The sequence below is a fragment of the Lactuca serriola genome, chromosome 6 (genome assembly GCF_051521515.1).
Source record: "Lactuca serriola cultivar US96UC23 chromosome 6, Lser_US96UC23_V15, whole genome shotgun sequence".
Taxonomy (NCBI): Eukaryota; Viridiplantae; Streptophyta; class Magnoliopsida; order Asterales; family Asteraceae; genus Lactuca; species Lactuca serriola.
The window spans coordinates 164,146,171-164,172,889 of NC_136413.1; positions in this window are offsets into that span (position 1 = coordinate 164,146,171).

Below are 26,719 nucleotides of genomic sequence, written 5' to 3' on the forward strand. Positions count from 1 at the left end.
CATTTAAAAAGGTTATTGCAACATTATTCAGATAAATTTCAATTTAATATTTGTATGTTAAAGATTAATTTTGATCCATATAGACATATAGTTATTATCTTCCATTCCTATATAGACAAGTATTTACAGTATATATAAAATGAAATTTGCAAACTATTGAAACATAAATAGTTAAAGAGATTTAAAAAAAGATATATCAATCTACAAGTTTAAAAAATTAAAATAAATACACCAAGGGGTTGAAAAATCTCAACAATAGTCTTCTGCTTAGTTTTAACTATGAAATCATCGAATGCAAAAAGTTGTTTAGATTAAATAACAAAAATTGTATTTGAAGACGAACCGGGACGATCATCCCCATCTAAATTGTAAATTATATAAGGTGATCATTTTTAGTATTGTTAAAATGAACTTTTGTATAAATAAAACCTGCATGAAAATGTGTTACCTTTTTTGAAAAGAGTAATTTCATCGATGTCGGAGTTAATGAACAACTTTGAAGAAGTAAAGTAGGTGTTAACACTCGGACGATCTATAAGAAAAATAATAATAATAAGTTTACTAATCATAGATGATAAAGTGTGTTGATAATAAAAAAATATACCTCTCCAAACACTAATATGTGCAAACTGAAGTATAACAACATGTTGATTTGGTGGATCGTTATCTATGTAATGTTGCATCTTGTACACATAATCACCCCACAAAATTACACGAAGCTACAAAGCACTAAATAATTGTTTAATAAAAGTCATTTTTTTACATAATATAGTCTACAAATATAAAGATATAAAAAACAAACTTTGCATCTTGGATGTGAATGGTTAGCCTGTGTTTAGACTTATCATAATTAGCCCTCATCATCTCACTAATAGCAACTACCAATCCAGTAACATATGTAAAAGGAAAAAAAACAAACAAATGAAGAGTTGTTTGAAATTTAAAGAGATAATATAAAACAGATAAACATAATTAAGGTTAATTAAAATTTTAGTTTATAATTAAAAATATAGATACTAACTAACCAACGGATGTATCTTGAAGATGTAGCAATGAGAGTACATATTGATATTCAACAAATGAAAATCCAAATTTAGATCTAGAAAATTAGGCACATTCTTTAACAACAATATCTTGGACAAATGTTAGTTTCTGATCTTTAAGAGTTAATTTGAAACTACCGGACTTTTGTAATGCAAAACTTGGACTTGTGATGTAAAAAGCCGACCCATTTGTTAATATATTTTTAAATTGATACAATTTTCTTTTGTAGACAGTAGCTTGGATCTTGCTCTCATATAAAAAATTAATATATGATAAACTACATAAGTAAATGTACTTAAATGTGTATTTGTAAAAATTCATTAATATGTAGAGTGTAAGATACATGTTCATCAAGTAAGATTAATTCAATGGACCAAATATCATCATTGTAGAATGACATATGTTTCCACCAGTTTATGACACAAACTTTTAGAGTCAAACTGTACCTCAGCGCATCCACATCAACAATCAACGTGACACTGGGAGCAACCATTTAACTGAAAGAAATACATAATTATATAAATTTGATGAAAAGTATATGTAAATTCAAAGCCCTGATGAACATAACAAAAATATTCCTATATGTTCGAATTATTTTGATTCTAATTTGGTTTGAATTTGAACCATTTTGGGTTATGTCGGTTTTGACTTTGTTGATCAATCCAAATCAGTTTTAAAACCAAACCAGATCCGAAAAAAATGTTTTTGTGCACTTCTAGTTTCTGCACAAAATCAATAACATGTAGTTTACAGAGAATGATATAAAAATATTGAATAATTAGAACAATTAATGTTTGATGGTATAAGTAAACTTTAATCTATTAAACGTGGTTGTATATAAGATAACATATACAGAAAAGGAACAGAAGGAGAAGAATATATAAATAATCAAAATAAGAATACATGATAACAAAAATCAACATAATTGTTTGGGGATGCTTTACGAGAATTGCAAAGTATTTTTCGGTTCAGCTATGAAGCAACAGGAAGTCAAATTGTGGAAAAGAATTTTGGGGTTTTGAATTTATAAGTGAAAGAAATCATTCGCAGTTAATATTGTAATCGATTTAATTCCAATTATGAAGCAGATATATTAGAAAAAAAGATAAACATATTAAATAACCATTGCTGATTTTATGCAATATGATGTATGATATATTTAAAATGAAGTTTAATGCAAGCATAATATGGTAACAAATTTGCTGATTAGTAAGAAAATGTGTGGATTCGTCAAAGAAGGTATAGGCGGGAAAATATTGATTAGAAACAGAAAATTTCGTTTTCTAATATCTTGATTTAAATTTTGCGACATCTCCAAATTCACAGTCATTTTAAAACTTTTTATGCTTATTTAAAAATTAGAGTATCCATTTTAAAGAATAATATTGTGGAAATTGTTCCCCGAAAACATGATAAAGATATTATCAAAGCATTTCCGAAAAAAATGTATTTTGTTTATATTAAAACATTGGGGTGTCATCGTCAATATAGAAACACAAGCATAAACAGACATTACATTCATTTACACTAACGATTTACATCTCCTTTAATCTCTCAGTTTAATGTATCTTCGTATCGACACCTATGATACAAATAAACTGAGTGGGTCAGGTTGGGAAACCTGGTGAGTTTTCAACCCAAAATAATATAATTATTATGTTTAATCATTAAACAATTAACCCAACTTCTCATCCCCATTATCTTCTTTATTCTTAAGGATCTACCCTAAGAATCATCTATTCTTCATTCATTCATTCCTAAGGATTGACCTAAGGAATATGCACGAAGTCCATCGCTGCCAAGTTTTATCCAACAGACACTAAGTCCATAGTTCTATTAGGCACTAAGTCCATAACTGCCAATGTTATCTATTAGGCACTAAGTCCATAGTTGTCAATGTTCATCTATAGGGCCCTAAATCCATAGCTGCCAACGTTCACTTATAAGGCACTAAGTCCATAGTTGTCAGGGTTTTTAGAGTACATCTGGTGAACAAGTCATTCACAAACACCTACAGGTTGCGAGCCTGCTAGCGTTCCACTCGACTGTCTAGAATAGTCCGTGGTTGTCATCTATACTCTACTAGATGACTGGATCATCGTTCAAGTCAAGGATTCTCATCATCTTTCACCTTTCATCATCTATATCATCTTTCATTTCTCATAATTCATCTACCCATCTTTACCCAATATATTTATAGGTATGAAAATACATATACAGTTTAAATCACGTAAAACCTGTATAAATCGTTCATCTAGCATAGATATCAGGAACACATATAATAAGCACATATAGCATGTATTAATATTAAATACTGCATATCTATGTGTAAGATGAACGTAATTATGCACTCACTTGTTAAAGTGATGACTCGAAGTTCGGGCAGCGCTTCGCTTCCAACAATCGTCTTTTCCTTCTACGAAACCTAGCATTATTATCGCTAAGTTTTTATTCTAATATTTATTGCAACTAATTATTACTCTAGATTCATCATTAACTCAAAGTCTACTTTCATGATCTATCAAGTAAGGAACAACCATGTAGGATCATATCAGAGGTAGGGTCCGTTTGGTATACGAAGTATACTGTTTGGAAATCCCACTTTAAACACCTTACTAAATCACATCCTAAACATCCTCCCTGTAAGTAGCTCAATCAGTATAATGACTTGGAATCACTGATAAATCTTGTTTATAGGTTCATAATAACGTTAATGAACTTCATCATAAGTTATACTTAAAGTAGGGTAAGCATAACTCACTTACAAGGGAGTTTAACGAGGAACAGGGCTCTATGCGGGCATAACTTTTGAGCCGAAAACTCTTATTCTTGGAACCTTCTAGCGCTCCGGGACTCGCTACTAACACCTAGGAGGTGCTAGGGAAAAGCCTTGACGGTTTGGGGAAGAAGGTGGGGAAGATCTCGTTCAAAGCCTTCTGGCGCTCCAGGGCTTACTCCGGCCACATGTCGCGATCTCGTTCAAAGCCATGGAGAAGGTGGGGCCGAGATTGTGCCATATGTCAGGGTCGCATCTTAACCCATAATTTAATTATCTTCTAAATTCCGTAACTTTCACATATAAGCTCCGTTTTTGACGTTCTTTATATCTACGCGTAGGTAGCGACGTGATCTACAACTTTCGTTTAGACTCCATCGGCTGATTTAGACTTTATTTTAAAAGTTATATTTTAATAGGCTTAGACAGTTAAATTTCGTTAAAAATTCATAACTTTGTCATCCGACGTCCGTTTTCGACAGTCTACAACTTTAGATTGTGTCGGCTAAAAATCCTTAAGCTCCTATTAACGAGATCTTCGATTCTCATTTAGATTGTGTCGGCTAAAAATCGATCGATCTATAATTCGATTATTGGGATGTATACTATTATGCTAAATCTTAGAAAAATCATAACTTCCTTAAACTAAGTCATATTTGGACGTTTTCTATATGAACGCTCTCGGTTTAACATATACTACAACTTTCATTTCGATCGCTACGGCTAAGAAGTAGTTTATCAAAAATTCACTTTTTACGATACGCGGCGTTGTGCCGGTTTAGTCGCAAAACTTCGACGGGTCATAACTTTTTCGCTATAAGTCAGATTTCAATGTTCTTTATATGTACAGAATCCTTGTGACATATACTATAACTTTGTTTATGATTATTTATGCTAAATAATCTTCTATCAAAAAGTCATTTTTAACACTTATTATCTCTAAATTGACTAGCCCGAATATGTGGGCGTTACAAATTTGCTTGTGATTGTATTTGAATTGTTTGACTTTTGACTTTTTGATTAATGAGTCTTACTTCGTTTATAATGCAGTGGACGGGAAGAATTTTCTAAGAGAATGGGAGAAAATTATACATGGAATGGAAGTGTTTATAAGAGGGACACGTGACACCTTATTGAGGTTTTTATTAGGAAGAGAGATATTGTAGCATCCACCTCTTAAGTCCATAACTACAGACTGAAAAGTAAACGCATTAAACTTGAAAAAGTTATAAAGAATAACATTGAAACTAAACACTTAGGATAATTATGCCTCTAAACAAAATAATCATCATTATAATAAAAAGAAAATGACAAAAAAGGAACTTTGAGCATTGAATTTCATTATATTGAAAAAATACATTATATTGGTATAAGTGATTATAACCATGGAAAATCCATATGAACATAATTTTTTTTTATTTGAAATCCAAAATCAGTTTTGAAGATTGGATATGAGAATGCATCATATTCTGATTTATAATTATATCTTATTTTATCTTTTAACACACACACACGCGCGCGCACACACACACACACACACACACACACACACATATATATATATATATATATATATATATATATATATATATATATATATATATATATATATAAGGAAACCAAATTCCTGATTTTTAGCAAATAATTCATTATTTTCATATATAGATAGCTATTCATTATAGAAGGAATCAACATCAACATTTAATATATACGATTTCGTTATTATTAAAACTTATCTCTTTCAAGTTAATATATATATATATATATATATATATATATATATATATATATATATTTCCTTTGACTCGATCTTATCAATTAAACTACAACATTTTTCCTTAACTATATCCCGAAAAAAAATCTACATTTATTTAAAACTTTAACTTGATCTTATATCAAAGACATATATACGTCCTTTTCTTTTATTTGTTTTTTAAAAGAACTGAACACAAAAACACATTCACTACATTCCTTTGTACGTATTCTTCTGTGCAACCTTGGTAAATCGTTCTCCTCTATACTTCTTATTCTGCTACACAAACTATTGTCTTCTCTTACAGTTCTTCTTATCATACGTACTTCCTTATTTTGATTACAAAATCATCGTTTGATATTGTATTCACTTCTTCAAAATTGCTATAACAGTTCCTTACAACAACCTTTTGATGTCGAAAAGTATTATGATTTATACCAATGTCCTTTCATTTACCAAAAAAAAAATCAAATAATGACGTCCCAATTATAACATTGTACTTCAAAAATATAATGTTATAATTTGCAATGAATCACTTTTCAAGGTAGTTTTATCAATATATATATATATATATATATATATATATATATATATATATATATATATATATCAATTTAGTAAGGGATATTATTGGGAATTTTAGTCTATTTTGGCTGTTTCTTTGAGTATATATGTTAACTTTTCCTTGTATTTAAAGCATAATATTAACATGAAAGGACATAATGGTCATTTTATGTTTAAAACAGATAATGGTAGTTATTTTATCATTGATTATTAAATAATAACTTTGACTATATATATATATATATATATATATATATATATATATGTTCTTTGCAGATCAATGGCTGCAACAAATGTTACTTTAATTGTTGATGTAGATGTTCTCAGGGATAATTTAACATTCAAAGTTCGTATTATCAACTTATGGAACCAGAAATCCTTCTATAACTAAGATGAACTTTACTCAATTAAATTGATCTTAATAGATGAACATGTAATCTTATTAGTTATTAATATTTTTTCTTTAGACATACAACACAGAGACCATTTTACTTATTATTGCCAATTTATATTATACTTCCTTTAGGGAAACAAAATCCAAGCAAATGTATCAACAAAAAATATCTACATATTCATATTCATAGATATTTTAAAAGATGGCCATGCATTTTACATAAAATGTTCAATCTTTGATTCAAAAAGGATAGGTGGTTTGAGGTTAACTCGTCATCATTATAAACTTACTTTTGTCCATAACATTGTTGTTATGGAGTGTCATGAATGCACCAATATTAATTTAGGAAAACACAAATAATTAAGTAAATCATTTAAGGGTATTATAGTAATCTTTGCATAGTTAATTATGGTAGATAACTAATATTCTTGATATCACGTAAGAAGCAAAGATAAATTTAGAACATTAGCCATAAATCGAACTCACCACCGCTTCTTTTTCTACAATCGATCGCCGCTTCTGATCTACGGCAAAACTTTCTTTCATTCTCCTTCTGGCTGCTACTGCGATGGTCGTCTACTAATCGATTTCATAGGTACGTAATTGGCTATCTTCTACACCGAAAAAAAACACTCCATCAATTTATCATAATCGTCAGTGTAGTTTACCCAGAGAATTCAAATTCATCGATCGTGAAATTCATTTCGATTTATGATTCTCAGCGTAAAGTCGTATCTTATCAGCTCAAAGTGATCTATCGATTTGAGTGAAATCAACATATAGACGAAACTTTTATTGTAGTTTTTGGTCCCTTGATTCCCCAAATGTATTTTGCAATTTGGTTGTATTATGATCAGAATCTTCATGCAATGGTTTGTTAGTCAAAAATTTGAACCATGCAATTAATTAAAATTTCAGCCATGGAGCCAATTATGCAACAACTGGATCCACAATTTTACGTCCAAACACTACAATTTATCAAAGTGGGTATCGCCCGATTTCTTTAGACATTCAATATGCAAAATTCTTTGATTTCTTGAACAAATCCCAAATAATCCGACAAAAAGGTACTATTTTTTGATTCATTTATTATAGGGCTAATAACTTGTATATTATTATGCATTAAAATATGATTCATGATGATGCAGGAGATGTCTTTAAGGACTTGTTTCCTAAAATGAACAAGTTTTCAAGCACATTGTACACATTTGATAAAGGCCAAAATGATCTCACTGCTGGGTATCAACTTAATATGACTACATAAGAAGCTAAATCATACGTTCCTGATGTTATATCACAGTTTACAACTATTGTCAAGGTGAGATATATAACTCTGACTTTTTGTTATCAAATCTTAATTGGATAATTAAAATATTTAGAAAATGAAAGTACACTTGGAAATGATACTTGATTGTACTAAATTTGTCTTTGATAAAAAGGGTTAAGCTCCATTATTTTATCTTTTTAGCATCAATTGCACTCAATTTTTCTATATACTAGTTGTGATTTTGGAAGTGAACGAGAATCAAGAATCAATTTTTTCTGTTATCAATGCTTTTGAATGTTGCTTGTACTTTTGCATTTTTTCAACATTGATAATAAAACATGCCATCCAAGTGTTTGATATAATGTCAAAAGGAGAAGGTTTTTGTGTAAATGAGGCAAGTTTGATATGTTGGACTTATTGGGAAGATTTTGTTAGAATATGTTAAGCTAAACTACATACTATTTTGTTAGAATTACAATAACATGTTTATACTTGTGTTGAAATATTCTGTTATAAATAAAGTAGATAATATTCTGATAGAATTTTTAAGGAATTGAAGTTTAAGCAACGAACGAAAATGAAATTCTACTAGAATTGAAGTTAATATGTGTAGTTATGTTATTTTGGTGTATTCAAACAATGAGAAAACACAATATTCTTTTTGGAATGAGGTTAGTAACACTCACCGATTTGATGCCTATTTTTCATAAAAGAATTCGCAAAAGAATATTATTTAAGTGCATTCTGTAATGTACTCTATCTAAATTTATTTATATAAATGCATTATGTTAGAATGTCATTGAGAATGTTTGTTAACAAGTATAAATGTATGTTATTCTTTCAGAATTGCATGGAGAAAGAATTCAATATTGATCATACAAGAGAAATATTTGGAATCGAGTTCAACAACAAGTATATATGCGAAAATCAAGTGGATATTCTGTTAGAATATGTTAGAATATGTATAACTATATTAAAATGTATAAGGATATTAGTATGTAAGAATATGTATGAATTTGTATTTTATTTCGGACGTGTATTAAGAATAAAATCATAGACCTAACTTAGATGTATATGAATAATATCTAGAATTCATAAGTCAGGTTAATTATAAAAAATATCTGCATTGGAAATATATTCAGCAAGAATAAAATCGAAAATATATTTACTAGTTTATGGTTGGCATTCTGTCATTCTGACATAATAAATTTGGATTTTTAAATTTGAATTAATTTAAAATATTCAGATTTTTTAAATTAATGGAATTGATTATCCCTAAAAATCCGAAAATTTCCTTTTTTAATATAGGTTAATTGACTAAAATGCCCTTATGCTGAAATTTGTGTGTCACACCCCCAAACCTGAACGGCGGAAACGTTCGTGGGCGGAGGACGTCATGTACAATATCATAACAATTGAATAGTAAAGAAAGTACACACCACCATAATATAAATATATTTGAAAAGTTTACATGATTGTATGTGTTACATGTTTAAATATCAAATACAATATGGTGACCCAAAATATGTTACTAACGCCAACGCGTTAGTCTTCAAAAGTAGTTGCTACTTGATTTAGCGTTTTCCTGTGAATACAAGTTATTTCAAAGAAAAAGTGTCATCAATAAAGTTGGTGAATTCATAAGTAGTGTTTTGATAAAATGTATGACATTCGAAAGTTCATGTATGTTTTCCAGAAAATCCAATATTTTCTAACAAATGTATGAAATGAGTATGAAAGATCGTTGTATAAACTGTATGTATTTGAACCAGGAAAATCCTATATTTCCCTATAAGTGAAATGCAGTCTCAAATGACCAAGACCGTAACCTGTAAGCAACTATGACATGCTCAAAAGAATGATGTATAGTCTTATTGTAAAACAAAACTATAAGAAGATTTGTATTTAAATGTGAAAAGAACTGCATCTGTTACTTTTCCAGTGAAAAATGTAATACCATAATAATTGTTTATCCAGTGAGTTTTTATAACCGTACTATCATAATTTGCCTGTAGCGACGTTCTTCAGGCGGCGAAATGAGATGACACTTGTCACTCCGGGGACTGTAGCTAACAATCAGAGTGTGAGATCATTAGTCCTGTATAGATCTATACACACTTGTCACGTTCTCCGTACGGGAGATTTTGGTTATAAATAGGACTTCTAGCAATACCTTATTAGGTATAATGAAGATGAATGTCTCGCAGATTCTCAATTAAGTCCCATATTAAAATGAATAATGTTGTTTCTGAAATGATTATCCTTTTTCACAATGTTAACAAAGGCATAATAAAAGGTGGATGTTCTTGTATGTATAAAAGTGGTATACTGAAAGATAGTTACCCTTAATATGATGCAAACGTATAAATAAGCTTATAGTATTTATAATCATGTTTTATTCCGAGAGGGTAAAGTAAGGTAAGATGTTTTGCATGTTAACAGATCCATATGATAGTTATTAAAAACAATATGAAATGTATAACGAAAGATAGATGTTTTCACACAAGATTAATCGTGTTTTTACTTGTATTCTCCCCCGTAATGTGTTAAAAGCATTTAAAAAGTATTTAAAAGCGTAGAAATGGGGGTATGAACTCACTTGGTTGAAGAGGCAGGTTGAAGAAGATAAGGCAATAATCAAGCAGAACTTCGACAAGAGAAAGCGGATTTCTCAGGATTCTTGGGAATCTCGAGAGCGTAAAACTTCCTTCGGGACTTGGATATGAAAACCGGGACTTCGGGATATTTCTTGCACACAAAACGAGGTAAAAATGCAAGAGAAGTAGAGAAAATTAGCAAAGAAACCCGGAACCCTCGCATCCCTTTTATAGGGGCTGGAATCCTCACGTACGCAGGGCGTACCTCTGGGTTACGCTGGGCGTACCAGACATCATGCATGACGCACTTCGGATGGGAGGGCTTATGTCCGATGGGAGAGCCTGTTAGACGATGGGACGAGGCTCCTATCCTCTGGTACGCGGGGCGTAACACATTACGAGGGGCGTACTGTGATTTTTCCAACTTCTAAATTACGTAACTTTTGCGTACGAGCTCCAATGAACCTACAATAATAGCCAGCGAGACCTAGGAATTGGCGAATCTTGGTTGGCGTTGTGGATGCAACCCAATTCTTGATGGCCTTGGTCTTAGAAGGGTCTACGTGGATTCCCTCTTCGCTGACCACGTGCCCTAGGAAGTCCACTTTCCTAATCCAGAATTCGCATTTTGAGAACTTCGCATAAAGTTTCTCAGCTCGTAATGTCTCTAAGACTTGAATCAGATGCTGACCATGTTCTTCTCTACTCTTTGAGTAGATGAGTATGTCATCTATGAACACAATCACAAATTTGTCCAGGAAGGAACGACATACTCGATTCATTAAGTCCATGAACACGGCAGGGGCGTTGGTTAGTCTGAACGACATCACTACAAACTCATAGTAACCGTATCTTGTTCGGAAAGCCGTCTTAGGAATATCACCTTCTAGGACTTGTAGCTGGTGATATCTCGATCTCAGATCGATCTTGGAAAAATAGTTTGCTCCTTGGAGTTGGTCGAATAGATCGTCTATTCGTGGTAGGGGATACCGGTTCTTGATGGTAAGTTTGTTGAGTTCTCGGTAGTCGATGCACATTCTAAACGATCCGTCTTTCTTTCTCACGAACAGCAGTGGTTCTCCCCAAGGTGAGAAGCTTGGCCGGATGAATCCTTTGCTGAGAAGTTCGTTCAGTTGACTGGATAGTTCTTGCATCTCTGCTGGGGCTAAGCGATACAACGCTTTGGCCACAGGGGTGGCTCCAGGAATTAAGTCGATTCTGAATTCGACTTGCCTTACAGGAGGTATTCCCGGAAGATCCTCAGGAAAGATATCGGGATAGTCACAGACGTCAGACACGCTCTTGATGTCTTCTACTCCTTGTTTCACATCCACGATATGTGCTAAGAACCTGTGGCATTTCTTTCGCATATATTTTTGAGTCTTGATGCACGAGACGATACGAAGAGGGGTGCTAGGTTTGTCGCCATAAATAACAAGGGATTCGCCATTTGGCAGATTAAGGCGAACGGCTTTATCGTAACATAAAATGTCTGCACGATGAGAACTTAGCCAATCCATGCCTATGATGACGTCAAAACTTTTTATTGAGACTGGCATGAGGTTGATTGAAAAGGATTGATGGTTTAATGAGAGGGTACAGTTTAAGTATATTTCCTTAGCGCTTTCTGTTTTCCCGTTAGCCATTTCTACTATAAACATTTCACTTAATGATTGAGGGATTTGTTTGAGTAGGTTTTTAAAACTATGACTCACAAAACTCCTCTCCGCTCCACTATCAAATAACATATATGCATATGAGTTATTGAAGAGAAACGTACTCGTAACAACAGTGGGGTCTGCAACGGCTTCCTCCTGGCCCATTGCAAATACTCGGACACTTCCGCCAGTATTCCCATTGTTTGCTTTCGGGCAGTCCCTTCGGAAGTGTCCCGTTGCTCCACACCCGTAACAAGTACGACCTACTCCCACAATTGCGGTTGGCGCTGCTGGTTGGGTTGGTTCCTTGCAGAAGCGGACAGTTTGTCCCTTCCGGTTGAACTTGGTGCAATGCATCTCACGGAAGGGTCCGTGGTGGTGAAAGTTTCACCTATTTCACGTCGGCAGATTGTCGATGTGCGACTTTGATGGTGCGGGGGTGGTAGGGACAGTAACAGCGTGAGCTGTCACTAACTGTTGCCTCTTGGGGTTCTCTTGCGGGGCTTGCCCCTTTCTCTTGTTCCAGGGTTTCCTTCGGTCCTCTATTACTGTACTTTATTATTATTATTATTATTATTATTATATCAAACAAGAACATGGATGCAAGCTAGAGAGGGAAGAAAAAACAGAAAGTTATATTTTGATAATAGAAAATCCAAAAAACACTATATTACATCATCGTCTCATCATACACCTACTGCACATGCTATTAATTTTAGGTGATACAATAATCTTCTTGCTTTATTTTGCATTTATAATATGGTTTATTTATTTATTTTAAATATGTTATTCATTTTTATTTAAAAATAAAAATAATTAATTAAAATATATTAAAATTTAATCTAAAAAACGTCTTTAAGTTGTTTTCTACTATTTTATTGGTTCAAATAACACTACAGATTCTACAAACGTTAAAGAGATGAGAAAAATTCGAAATTTATATTTGAATAACAAAAAAATCAAAATATTACCAAGCACATCAACCCGTCAAAATTCTTCTATTACACATGCTTCTTACATTTCAAATAACAATATTTATATTCGTTTATTTTACAATTGATTTGCAAATATGAAAATCATATAAAATTTTCAACACTCTTTAATTTAGTGTATTTATAATAATTAATATTTTTTTATTAGTACTAACCATTTTTCTAATAATATAACAGATGTCTACAGTTCTCTTCTTAGATTAATATCTACAAATAACTATACAAACGTTACCTTTGACAAGGAAAATATAAACTCAACCAAATCCTCTTTTAAACAACAAGCATTTCTATATACACAAATTTTAAAATATATGTTTCGCATTTATATAACTCATAACAATTTCTAACATTCTAGTTTGTATTTTTATTTTATCAGACAACAATATTTTCAATAATAACGTGGAACACCAATATCTATTAATAAACATAATTTAGTGTTTGGCATTGGCACGACATCCACCCATCGTTCAACAATAATTCATAATTCTCCTTCAATAAATATAAATATTAGAACTCCCTTTTCTAACAGTTCAAAAGGTACGCATTTATAAATACACAAATTTAGCAATATATGTTTTAGATTTATATAACTCATAACAATTGCTAAAGTTGTAATTTATATTTTTATTTTATCAGACAATTATATATTCAATAATAACCTTCAAACACCAATATTTATTAACAAACATAATTCACTGTTTGGAAATGCCATGACATCCGGTAATCGTTCGACAATAATCCATAATTCTTCATGAATCAAGTTACCAAAAGGAAAACATCAATTAAAAAGGAAGACTCCACATATATCCTCTATACTTGTGTTTGACTTGACATTAGATGAAGAAAGTAATGGCGATCATATTGTTAAAGATAATTTCAGCGGTATATCAAAAGGTGATCATAATTCTAATAGTTTTAATATTATTTAAATTTATTTAATAGTTTATTTTTTATAATTTTTTATATTTTTTTCATTCAACATAGTATGTGGATCATGGAGAGGAGATTGTTATATGTCAGATTTGTCATGCAAAATTATGGCTAGATGAATTTCTTAGAGGGAAAATAAAGGTACTACATATTCCCTATTTTTTGGTTATGACAAAGTTGAGATACCACCCTTAAAATAAACACCATCATCTTACAAAATTCTTTATGGTTCGATAGATTCAAAAAGCAAACACTTCATGAAAAACATTTGACATTACAATTCAATGTTTTCATTTACATACATGGGAGACAATGTTGATTCATCCATCAAAGAAAGGCAACACACCATACATATTCAGACTTAACTGTCAAAATTATCATAGTATGGGAAGTATTTTACCTACAGGTGGATCAATATTAAAGTTCTATCAGTTATACATAAATGATACAGAGAACGAGATTTCAAATAGATCGACAAGTATTGGTTATATTTTTAGAATTAACTTTAATAAATCATTTCAATTCATTGTTTACTAACATTAAATAGTTTTTTTATTATATTTTCAGTGGACCAACGAGCGCTGCTACGTCAAGTTCAAGATCATATGATCTCCAGATTATAGAATTTTTGAAGGTTATGTTAGATTCAAACAACGCGTTGGTCAAGTCTTATAGGATGGTAAGAGGCAACCTTCATGAAAATCTTGGTGCTAATTTGAAGTTAATATTAATCGGATAAAGAAAACAAGATGAAAGGACGGATAACTTACCAACTTCTTCCGAGGTAGCCGCTTTAATTGTCGGTGACATTTGTGATTCAATTGAAAAATGAGACATAGTTGCTAAAACCTCATCAGGATGAAAGTGTAATGAATTTCCTACAAGGATTGTTTGAAAACCTAAACTTCAATAAAGAAGCATATAAACTTACATATGTTGAATTTCCTACAAGGTTTGTTTGAAAACCTAAACTTCAAATTTGGAAGTCAATGAAAGTTGGATATTCTATTGGTTGATTTCACTCGGTTTCACGTAATCTTGGCGAACCATATTTTTTACTTATTCTTTTAAATAGAGTGAAAGGTCCAAAATCATTCGAAGAAATCCGCACAGTCAATGGTGAATAATGTTATTCTTTTAAAGATGCATACTACAATTTAGACCTTTTGGATGATAACAAATAATACATAGATGCAATTAAGGAAGCAAGTATTTTTGGATCAGGTTTTATATCTACATTTCTTATTTGCTACAATGCGATTGTCCAACAGTTCGTGTAAACCAGAGATTGTGTGGGAAAACACATGGGAATACCTGTCAAATGGAATTCTTTATACTCGACAAAAGAGATTAAAGTCTTCGGGTATTATATGTTTCTTACATTATTATTAAAATTGTATCATATAAATTTCCAATATACGGTCAATTACATTTTACATCCCACTTAATATCTTTTTTAATATGTTGTAACTAATATAATATTGTTCGTACTGGTTTATCACTAAACGAAGATCAAATTAAAAACTTGACATTGTTTGAGATAGAACAAATTTTACTCCTAAACAATTCCAGTCTCAAGAACTATAGAAGGATGCCTTACCCAAATGTTGATTTGGTTTCATCTTCAAACAATCATTTGATAATTGAGGAGCTAGATTATGACATACCAAATTTAAATAATGAGTTAGATCGTCCCTTTGTTTCATTAAACGACGAGCAACACAACATTTTTCTTGATATCATGGTTATGGTTAAAGATATTAAGGGAGATGTATTCTTTGGAAGACAATTTCTGCTATAATTAGATCCCAATGTGAGATTGTTTTAAATGTTGTTTCTAGTGGGATCGCTTCAGTAATATTGACTGGAGGCAGGACAACACACTCTCGGTTTATAATTCCTATAAATCTTATCGGTGATTCTTTTTGTAGAATAAATCCAAACAGTCAACTTGCTAGTTTAGTAAGAAAAGCCTCATTGATAATTTGGAATGAAGCATCCATGGTACACAAGCATGCATTTGAAGTTATACATCGAACTTTGAAGGATATATTAGGATTTGTCGATCCTACAAAATCAAATATTCCATTTGAAGGGAAAGTGGTTGTTTTTCGAGATGATTTCAGACAAATTCTACATGCTGTTTCGGGTGGCAATAGACAAAACATTGTTAACGCTTCTTTAAGTTCTTTGTATTTATGGCAACAATGCAAAGTCCTTAATTTAACACAAAACATTAGGTTAACTATTGGAAGCGATACATCTGTTGTTGAGAAAATAAGGGGTTTTTCAAACTGGCTTTTGGACATAGGAGAAAGTAATCTTCGTGGTCTGAATGATGGTGAAGCAATTTTTGATATTCTAGAAGATATTCTCGTTAATGATCCATGTGATCCTATAGGTTTATTAATCAAGTTTGTATATCCTTCAATTCTTGAAAACTTCAACATTGCGGGTTATTTTCAATAAAGAGCAATATTTGCTCCCAAGAATGAAGTTGTCCAAGAAATAAATGATCGGTTACTAAAATTGATTCCAAAAGAGTAAAAAGAATATGTAAGTTTAGATAGCCTCTACCAATTTTGTAACTTTCCAAAATACGACCCAAAATTTTTTTGTTTAATAATTACTAAAAACACCATATTAATATCATAAAGTAAAACTCGTATGTCAATATTGTTGGAATAGTGTCTAAGGCTGCAACTATATAAGGCCAGTATTTGACCCGGTTGTGCATGGTCCTTTTGGGTTGCCTTCACCATAGCAACTTGACAGGATGATTTATTATGAGAGAAGAAATATTATTAATATATTATGAGAATAATATAAGGAATAATAATATTATTTGATTAATATAAGTCATAAATTAATTAAGAATTAATTTGGTAACTTAAATAGATTAATTGAATAAAGGGGCATAAACTGTCAATTGTATGATAGTTGTACTTTGGGCTATAAATCCCTTAAGGATAAGGGGGGACGAATTCTAGGGCTTAGGATAGGCTTAGATTTCGTCCAAGGGCTTATCTATTAGGGTATTGGATTGCTTAGGGCCTAAGTTATCCAATTAGGGTTTAAGGGTGAAACCCTAGGAGCCTTACAAGTATAATAGGACCCCAAGGGTTAAGCAAATCGGCACTTGTGCTTTAGAAAGAAACCCTGGCCGATTTCTATTCCCTCTCCTCTCTCTTAAATCATCCTCTTGCTAGTTGGTGTTTGTAATCCATTAGAGGAGTGACAATTGTGACTCTAAAGCTCCAAGGACAAGAAGATCAATCAAGTAATTCAAGGTACACTTCTAACTCTGATTTCATATTATTATTATAGTCTATTAGCCATTAGAAGTCTTGGATTCAATGCATGTTTAATTAGAGAAACCTAGATCCAAGCATTAGGGTTTGCATGTGCACATAGGAATGTTCATATGGCCAAAACCCATCAGTGGTATCATAGCCTAGATTGGTTTCTATTGAATTGATGCATTGATTGCTTGTTTGTTGCTTGAAAAATCATTTTTTCTGTCATCTGCCTGATGAACTCGGCGAGTCTCATGGTGGTACTCGGCGAGTAGGCTCAACTCGGCGAGTTCGAGCGTCAGAAAGAGGAAACTTCGGGATTTCTTGTTGTTTATCTTTGAGATACTTGCCTTAATCATATTAGATCAATATAAATCTGATTTTATGATATATATATATATATATATATATATATATATATATATATATATATATATATATGAGTATATTCTTGACCTAATTGAAGATATTTATCAATTAATAAAATATTTATTTCCTTATGTGATAATTGATTAATTATTTTAATTTAATTGGTAAATTATTTTGCAAGAAATCATTAAATAAATCAAATATGGATAATTATGTGATTAATTGTTAATTTAGATTATTTGTTATTTGATCCCTTATGTTTTAAAAAAGTTTAAAACTTGCCCTCAAGTTTTGAAATTTATGTTTTGTGATTAAAAGTTTTAATTTAGACAATTTAAATTTCAAACCCTAGAATTTTACAAGTTTAAAATTCAACCCTATACTAATATAATATTACAAGATTAATATATATATATATATATATATATATATATATATATATATATATATATATATATATATGTATGATTAAAATGCTAGTCTTACCGTTAGTAGGCCTCATTCACGAAGTCGGTCTATAAGGTGGGTATAAGGTTGCTGCCTATAAAATGGCGCTTAATGGGTATACACTCACACCCACCGCTTGCTTGATCAGTGGAAGGTCGTTAGCCGAACGGGTAGGATAGGGCAACCTCATCTCTTCATTAAAAGTATAATATGAAATACAAAGTAACTACATATTTTTTTAAATTTCCCAATCTTAGTTACTTTAGGAAAAGTGAATTGATGCAATCCCATGAAATTACACTTTGCACCCTTGCTAAGAAGTTAGTGGAGTGTAACGCCTGCAGATCCGGGCTAGTCAATTTAGAGGCAATAGGGGTCGAAAACGACTTTTCGACAAAAAGATTATTTAGAATAAATAATCTTAACCAAGTTGTAGAATATGTCACAGGGTTTCCGTACATATAAAGAACGCCGAAATCCGAGTTATAACGAAGAAGTTATGACCCGTCGAAGTTTCGCGTCGGAACCGGCACGGCGCCGAGAAGCGTAAATAGTAAATTTATGATAGAGCGAGATTTAGATTTAGCGCTCTAAACGAAAGTCGTAGAATATGTTAAACTAAGAACTTCGATAAAAAGAACGCCCAAATCTGACTTCGTATGAAGAAGTTACGATTTTTCGAAGTTTCGGATTAACAGTGTACAGTCCGAAATTCGAATATTAGATCGAGCGATTTTTAGCCGACACAACCTAAACGAGAATTGAAGATCTCATTATTAGTAGTGTAACAATAAAAAGACAGACGAAAATGGACATCGGATGAAGAAGTTATGAGATTTTAACGGACCAATCCTATCCCGACCTGTTAAAAATATAACTTTAAAAATAAAGTCAAAATTAGCCGACGGAGTCTAAACGAAAGTTGTAGAGTACGTCTCCACCTACGCGTGGATATAAATAACGTCAAAAACGGAGTTCGTATGAACGAGTTACAAATTATAATAGCATATTTACGTATTAAAATAAAGTATAAATCATATATACGTACACATATATATACATATGTATATATCATTAGAAAGGTATCGACGATGCGGTCATTATAAGACTAATGTTGAGTTCTTTCGACATTAGTTTAGTGCAAATATCATTAAATCTATTTAAAATAGTATTATAAAGGGGTGTTTAGTTGTTTATATAACTATAAGGTCATTAAGTAATTATGGAGGGTAGTTTTTGTAAATTCAATTACTATAAATAAGAGGCTTGGGCTCTCATATTTCTTGCACCATTCTCTTGATTCAAGAGTCTTTCTCTCCTTATCCCCCGAGCATTTCGGTCCCTCGTGATTCGACTTCTCTTTCTGTAGTTTTAGTATAGTAAGGTGAGCGCTGAAGCGCTGCACGAATCTTTCTTAGAAAGATTCAGCGACGAAGTTCTGCCCCTACAGAGCCCGACTCCTAGCTAAAATCCCCTTGTAAGTAAGTTATGCTTATCCTATTTTAAATATAGTTTATATTTAAAATTAGTATTGTTATTATAAATTTATAATAAATATTTGAGCTATTATTATGAATTATATAAGTGTCGTTATAATATCTTTTTAACTACTCGCGGTACGGGGAATCTGGTTTAAAGGGCCGCATAGGGTTGTTGGATTTCAGAAGTGCTATATGCCAAAATGGTCCTGCCCTCCGGTGTTTTATGTCTGGCCCCTGTCTGTACATAGTGGTTGGAAAGTATTGTTTAAACGCTTATATAATAATAATAATAAGACTAATAATTAGTCACGGTAAATCTTAGACTAAAATCTAGTGGTAATAATACTAGGTTTCGTCGAAGGAAATTATTTTAAAGTAAACGAAGCGTTGTCCGAGTACCGAGTCACCACCTTCTCAAGTGAGTGCATGGTCCCTTTCATCTTACACATAGATATGAAGTATTTTAATATAAATTACGTGTTATGTGTGCATATTGTCTTAATACTTGCTGTCTATGCTGGTGAAAGATTTTTATACATGTTTTAAATGATGTAAACTGTATAAAGTATTTTATATCTACAAAATATGTTGCGTAAAACATGGGTAGATGAATGATGAGGGATAAAAGCTGAAATAGAGGAACTTTAGTAGTACGGACCTAGTGCCCTATAGGTAATACATTGGCAGCAGTGGACCAAGTACCCTATAGATGAGCACTGGCAGCTGCGCCACAACCCGTAGATGTTTTAGATCTACGGTAAACGTCCTAGCAGCTGCGCTCTAAGGACAGTATCAACAGCTGTGCCTAATAGGGAGCCTTATGACCATGACAGTGGCGTTAAAAGGTCAATACCGGCAGAAGCGCCTCATAGGAAATGTCCCAATTCTGGCAGCTGTGCCTAAGTGACAAGATTAGCAGCTGCGCTTGACCAAAGTGTCATTGGCAACAATGGACTTCATGTTGTTTCCTTAGGATGATCCTTAGGAATGAATGAATGAGAAATAGCTGATTCTTAGGGTAGATCCTTAAGAATAAAGAAGATAATGGGGATGGGTAATTGGGTTGATTATTTGATTGTTTAAACATAATAATTATATTATTGTGGGTTGAAAACCCTATGTACTCACCAGGTTTCCCAACCTGACCCACTCAGTTTATTTATATCACAGGTGTTGATATGAAGTGACATTACACTGAGAGATTTAAAGAGATGTAGATCACTAGTGTAAATAATTGTAAGTTCTGTTTATGCTTATGTTTCTGTATTAACGATGACATCCCAAACGTTTTAAAATGAAATAAATACGTTTCTTCGAAAATGTTTTAATAACGTATTTACCATGTTTTTCTGGGAACAAATTCCGCAACATTTTTATAAAATGAAGTACTCTGATTTTTATAAAGCATAAACAACATCGGTCTTTTCTGGCCGTGAAAATGGGGATGTCACAGTTGGTATCAGAGCATTAGTTTAAGCGAACTAGGAATATGGATTTATTTCTAGACTTAAACTTAGAATGCTAAGCGATGATTGTGAGGTGTGAGCACTAGCTTATTTTAGGAATTGTGCCTAAAATGCTTTTATGTGCTAAATGCTTGTGCCTGATATGCTGTTATTTGTTCGGATCTATGGTTTGTTGCCGACCGGATCTGGAAACCTTATGTGTTTAGGATTCTAAGCGTTTAACTACGATATTAGAACTAGCATATAAACGTTTCGGAGTGATAAGAATGATTTAAACGTCAATCCTAAGTAAAGGTCTAGATTCACCTTATTCGGCGTATAGATCAAGATGGCAAGAACCCGTAGCGGAAACGTGAATGCAAATGGGAACCGAGATCAACCCCCAGCGATTGAGCAAATACCGGTTGTGGTAGCCGTTGCTGAGCCAATAACGATGGCAGGAGTGCAAGCGATGATCCAAGCAATGTTGGATCGTCAAATGGAGGAAACCAGACGTTTGCTCCAGCAAAATCGTGAGGAAGCGACTATTCAGATCGAACAACCCAAGTTGAACGAAGGGCAGACTGAGGAAGGAAACTACAGTGGGACTGTTGGTCAAGTCAACCCACCAATAGTTCGACAAAACAACCAAGATGACGAAGTCGAGAGGAATGGATGCAAGTACAAGGATTTTCTGACTTGCAAGCCATCGACTTTCACTGGAAAGGAGGATCCGATCGGGGTCATGGATTGGATCTCGGAGATGGAATTAGCTTTCATGACGTGCGGTTGCAAGGGAAAACAACAGACCACGTTTGCAGTGCGTCAGTTTCGAGGAGGCGCTGTACGATGGTGGAATACCTTGGGAAAGACGCTGAGCCCCAATGAGCCCCTGCAACTAACATGGGCAGAATTTTTGGTGCATTTCAAACGTAGGTACTGCTCAGCCCAAAATCTGCTCGAGCTAGAAAACCAATTCCTTACCTTAAAGAAAGGAAGCATGTCTATTGATGAATACACCAACAACTTCACAGAGAAGATGGAGTTCGCCTTACGTCTTGTTCCGGATGAGCTGACAAAAATTGACAAGTACGCAAAAGGACTTCCATGGGAATATGCAGTGCCAGTGCGTCAGGCACCTACTTTGGAGGCAGCTATCTGGGCTGCCAAGTCGGTTGAGGAGATGATCAAGGGAAGAGCCGCCAACAAGACCGAGGTTGGCGAAAAGAGGAAGTTTGAGGGGTCTGCGAAGCCCGATGAGAGAAGCAAATCAAGTACCAGGAAGTTTAGAGGAGGAGGGAGTGAAGAAAGATGGTGCGAGAAGTGCAAAAAGAAACACTCTGGAAAATGCAGTGAGGAAGTAACTTGTTTCAAGTGTGGGAAGCATGGGCATTATGCCAACGAGTGTAAATTCAATAAAAGGGTGTGTTACGAATGTAATGAGGAAGGACACTTCAAGCAAGATTGCCCAAAGAGAGAGGGGGCTACAAAGCCAAATGTGCCGCCAAAGCCAAAGGCGAGAGCATTTCAAATGATCCTTGACGAAGCAGATGACAATGCGAGGATTCAGGAGTGACAACTTGACATCCAAAGATCGAGTTATGAGGTAGCCATAGAATCGTATGATGTAGCCTGTTAGAGGCATATTCTAGGGTGAACTTGAACACCTATGTAATAGTTTCAAGGAATAATAAAAACCTTCGTTTTGATATCTGATGTGTTAAGCTGTTATATGATTTTCTTGTGTGGTGACTTGGAAAACTGTGGGACAATACCTGAGACGAGTATGAGTAGGTGTGAATGGTAGTAGAGGCCTATACTACCGGAAGCACAGGACTCACACTTGGATCAGGGAAAGTCACAAGGTTACCAAGAAGCTAGTAATTGGTTTCGTGTGTGTTGTTACCATCGTTTCGGTAATGACTAAGAAGATTGTTGATATTCCGACCCTAGTGGTCGTATCGAATCGAGTCCGACTACGATGAGTATGTTGTGTGGTTCAGAGAACCAAGTTTGATGTAGCGTCCGACTTAAACCAAACGGTTGAAATCAAAGCGATCAATAGAAGTATCGCACTCGTTGTTAAGGAAGTTGGTGGCTAGAAATGCCTAATGTTAAAGTGTGATAATATCACATTAGAACATGAAGGAATGCATAGTCTGTTTTAGAATTTAACTCTAAGAGACCTAAGTCTAAGTGTTGCAACATACGATGATAGGTCATTAGAATATGACACATCGATCTATAGTAGTAATAAAAGAACTTATCTCAAGTCCGTATCCAGCAAGGATCGAGATTGTGACTTGAAGGTCATAATTTGGAGTCTAACCTGAGGTAGAGAGCAGGTGCACGATCGAGTACTCTTACAGTCAATGAGTTTAAGAGATAGAATTGAAGGAATGTAGAAGTTATAATTATTACCTAGGATGAAGAGATGACGTATGGAGTCATTATATGACCCTGTTTCGTTGATGATTCCGGGACGTAATCATCCAAAGGGGGAGATAATTGTAACGCCTGCAGATCCGGGCTAGTCAATTTAGAGGCAATAGGGGTCGAAAACGACTTTTCGACAAAAAGATTATTTAGAATAAATAATCTTAACCAAGTTGTAGAATATGTCACAGGGTTTCCGTACATATAAAGAACGCCGAAATCCGAGTTATAACGAAGAAGTTATGACCCGTCGAAGTTTCGCGTCGGAACCGGCACGGCGCCGAGAAGCGTAAATAGTAAATTTATGATAGAGCGAGATTTAGATTTAGCGCTCTAAACGAAAGTCGTAGAATATGTTAAACTAAGAACTTCGATAAAAAGAACGCCCAAATCTGACTTCGTATGAAGAAGTTACGATTTTTCGAAGTTTCGGATTAGCAGTGTACAGTCCGAAATTCGAATATTAGATCGAGCGATTTTTAGCCGACACAACCTAAACGAGAATTGAAGATCTCATTATTAGTAGTGTAACAATAAAAAGACAGACGAAAATGGACATCGGATGAAGAAGTTATGAGATTTTAACGGACCAATCTTGTCCCGACCTGTTAAAAATATAACTTTAAAAATAAAGTCAAAATTAGCCGACGGAGTCTAAACGAAAGTTGTAGAGTACGTCTCCACCTACGCGTGGATATAAATAACGTCAAAAACGGAGTTCGTATGAACGAGTTACAAATTATAATAGCATATTTACGTATTAAAATAAAGTATAAATCATATATACGTACACATATATATACATATGTATATATCATTAGAAAGGTATCGACGATGCGGTCATTATAAGACTAATGTTGAGTTCTTTCGACATTAGTTTAGTGCAAATATCATTAAATCTATTTAAAATAGTATTATAAAGGGGTGTTTAGTTGTTTATATAACTATAAGGTCATTAAGTAATTATGGAGGGTAGTTTTTGTAAATTCAATTACTATAAATAAGAGGCTTGGGCTCTCATATTTCTTGCACCATTCTCTTGATTCAAGAGTCTTTCTCTCCTTATCCCCCGAGCATTTCGGTCCCTCGTGATTCGACTTCTCTTTCTGTAGTTTTAGTATAGTAAGGTGAGCGCTGAAGCGCTGCACGAATCTTTCTTAGAAAGATTCAGCGACGAAGTTCTGCCCCTACAGAGCCCGACTCCTAGCTAAAATCCCCTTGTAAGTAAGTTATGCTTATCCTATTTTAAATATAGTTTATATTTAAAATTAGTATTGTTATTATAAATTTATAATAAATATTTGAGCTATTATTATGAATTATATAAGTGTCGTTATAATATCTTTTTAACTACTCGCGGTACGGGGAATCTGGTTTAAAGGGCCGCATAGGGTTGTTGGATTTCAGAAGTGCTATATGCCAAAATGGTCCTGCCCTCCGGTGTTTTATGTCTGGCCCCTGTCTGTACATAGTGGTTGGAAAGTATTGTTTAAACGCTTATATAATAATAATAATAAGACTAATAATTAGTCACGGTAAATCTTAGACTAAAATCTAGTGGTAATAATACTAGGTTTCGTCGAAGGAAATTATTTTAAAGTAAACGAAGCGTTGTCCGAGTACCGAGTCACCACCTTCTCAAGTGAGTGCATGGTCCCTTTCATCTTACACATAGATATGAAGTATTTTAATATAAATTACGTGTTATGTGTGCATATTGTCTTAATACTTGCTGTCTATGCTGGTGAAAGATTTTTATACATGTTTTAAATGATGTAAACTGTATAAAGTATTTTATATCTACAAAATATGTTGCGTAAAACATGGGTAGATGAATGATGAGGGATAAAAGCTGAAATAGAGGAACTTTAGTAGTACGGACCTAGTGCCCTATAGGTAATACATTGGCAGCAGTGGACCAAGTACCCTATAGATGAGCACTGGCAGCTGCGCCACAACCCGTAGATGTTTTAGATCTACGGTAAACGTCCTAGCAGCTGCGCTCTAAGGACAGTATCAACAGCTGTGCCTAATAGGGAGCCTTATGACCATGACAGTGGCGTTAAAAGGTCAATACCGGCAGAAGCGCCTCATAGGAAATGTCCCAATTCTGGCAGCTGTGCCTAAGTGACAAGATTAGCAGCTGCGCTTGACCAAAGTGTCATTGGCAACAATGGACTTCATGTTGTTTCCTTAGGATGATCCTTAGGAATGAATGAATGAGAAATAGCTGATTCTTAGGGTAGATCCTTAAGAATAAAGAAGATAATGGGGATGGGTAATTGGGTTGATTATTTGATTGTTTAAACATAATAATTATATTATTGTGGGTTGAAAACCCTATGTACTCACCAGGTTTCCCAACCTGACCCACTCAGTTTATTTATATCACAGGTGTTGATATGAAGTGACATTACACTGAGAGATTTAAAGAGATGTAGATCACTAGTGTAAATAATTGTAAGTTCTGTTTATGCTTATGTTTCTGTATTAACGATGACATCCCAAACGTTTTAAAATGAAATAAATACGTTTCTTCGAAAATGTTTTAATAACGTATTTACCATGTTTTTCTGGGAACAAATTCCACAACATTTTTATAAAATGAAGTACTCTGATTTTTATAAAGCATAAACAACATCGGTCTTTTCTGGCCGTGAAAATGGGGATGTCACAGTTGGTATCAGAGCATTAGTTTAAGCGAACTAGGAATATGGATTTATTTCTAGACTTAAACTTAGAATGCTAAGCGATGATTGTGAGGTGTGAGCACTAGCTTATTTTAGGAATTGTGCCTAAAATGCTTTTATGTGCTAAATGCTTGTGCCTGATATGCTGTTATTTGTTCGGATCTATGGTTTGTTGCCGACCGGATCTGGAAACCTTATGTGTTTAGGATTCTAAGCGTTTAACTACGATATTAGAACTAGCATATAAACGTTTCGGAGTGATAAGAATGATTTAAACGTCAATCCTAAGTAAAGGTCTAGATTCACCTTATTCGGCGTATAGATCAAGATGGCAAGAACCCGTAGCGGAAACGTGAATGCAAATGGGAACCGAGATCAACCCCCAGCGATTGAGCAAATACCGGTTGTGGTAGCCGTTGCTGAGCCAATAACGATGGCAGGAGTGCAAGCGATGATCCAAGCAATGTTGGATCGTCAAATGGAGGAAACCAGACGTTTGCTCCAGCAAAATCGTGAGGAAGCGACTATTCAGATCGAACAACCCAAGTTGAACGAAGGGCAGACTGAGGAAGGAAACTAC